Here is a 1,587-nt window from a genome sequence, read left to right as displayed (position 1 = left end):
TGCTGATGCCAGGGAAACTGAACTTTCTCATAGCAAGTCTGATCCTTTATGAGCAATATATAAAAGAAGGACTTTCTGGTTTATTTGATTTCATTTGATTTTTAGTTCTTTTGAAATATGGAAACATTCTCTTCTCCACTCCATTATTTCCATCTTTTATGTGTGCAGCCATAAGTGTTTGAATTATAATAGAAAATGGCAGATAAATATGCTATTATAAAAGGTTTGCATAATTAGTTTAAGTATAACACATTCACTTTTGAAAATGTCCATACTTAGTATAAGTGCATCATGCTGCCAGGATATTTTTTCCCCTCCCCTCTGGGGTTGCAGTTCTGTTTTGCATCTCATCTCAGACACATAATTAGTTGTAGCAGGTATATTATAGTGGTCTCACAGCCCACATCACCCAAATCTTCTTTAAACATCATTTCAGCAAAGTAAACCCAGGAAATTCTGTTCACCTTACTTAAATGCTTGTAACTTTAGTATTTTTACAATTCTTTCAGGCTCAGCACAGATGGGATTTTTCAAATGAAAACCAGATGAATGTAAACAGCAATCTCACCATCAAAACCTAAAGGTAGAAAGACGCAGGCCCTGCTCGGTGCTGTAATAAGATCCACATTTGCAATGAAAGTATGTTTCCAATAACGGTGCAGTTACCTTTCATTAGAGACTCAAATCAGCATTTTATTTTTCCTTTTATAATTTGACATGGTAAAAGGAGAAGTGGGCTTTCAAATCTCTAATCCGCGTCAACCCGAGATGAAAGTTTTTAGCACTCTGCCTCTGTGGGGGTATTTGGATTTGTAGTTCATTTTACAAATCCTGTTTAACATATAATTAAATAATAATGTAAATATGTGACATAATCTCCCCTGGCTACAAACTTTCACTGACCCTGGTGATTTCCTTCCCTTGGGGTTTTAAATTTGATTTCTATTGCCCTCCTTTGCTGAAACGTATAGTCATGTCTTCTTCAGTTGCCATCTGCCAAATAGTCATTTAATGTGTATCCTCTTTAAAATTTACTTGCAAGAATTCTCATTAGAGCAAAAAGAGCCCTTGATTAGAAAGGAGGCATCTTAAATCTGTTGCCAGTTTATTTTGAATTTTTATTTTAACTGTATATACACCTAGATCTTCTACAAAGCAGCCTCCAAAATCGGTGAACTTCAAAATCACTTGAGAAGCTTTAGAGCTTTGGAATTCCTTCCCCAGCTGATCCTGTTTAGCTGATCCAGAATTGGGACCTAAGCATCTGAAGTTTTAGAATATTTCTTTATCTAATATGCAGCCCCAGGTTTAGAATCACTGACCTAGGACCTAAACTCCCCATTCTTAAAGGGCTTAGTTCTTGTGTTGCCAATTTGCGGGATCTTCTTATATTTGCAGTAAAGTAAAGAAATTAGTCAGGACTGGAAGGAGAGTGAATTCTCTTGTAGACACACACACAGGCCTCCAGGGAAGTCCTCAGAAGTAATAAATAACTTTATCCTCTTATCCTGATTCTAATGAGGGACATATGAAATTACATATTTGCTCTAAAATTACAGTGCCCTTATTTCATCTCTTATCAGCATT

Source organism: Cervus canadensis, chromosome 6 (assembly GCF_019320065.1).
Source record: "Cervus canadensis isolate Bull #8, Minnesota chromosome 6, ASM1932006v1, whole genome shotgun sequence".
In the NCBI taxonomy this organism is placed as follows: Eukaryota; Metazoa; Chordata; class Mammalia; order Artiodactyla; family Cervidae; genus Cervus; species Cervus canadensis.
The sequence above is the reverse complement of the archived record's forward strand: the minus strand, read 5'-3'. Positions refer to the sequence as shown.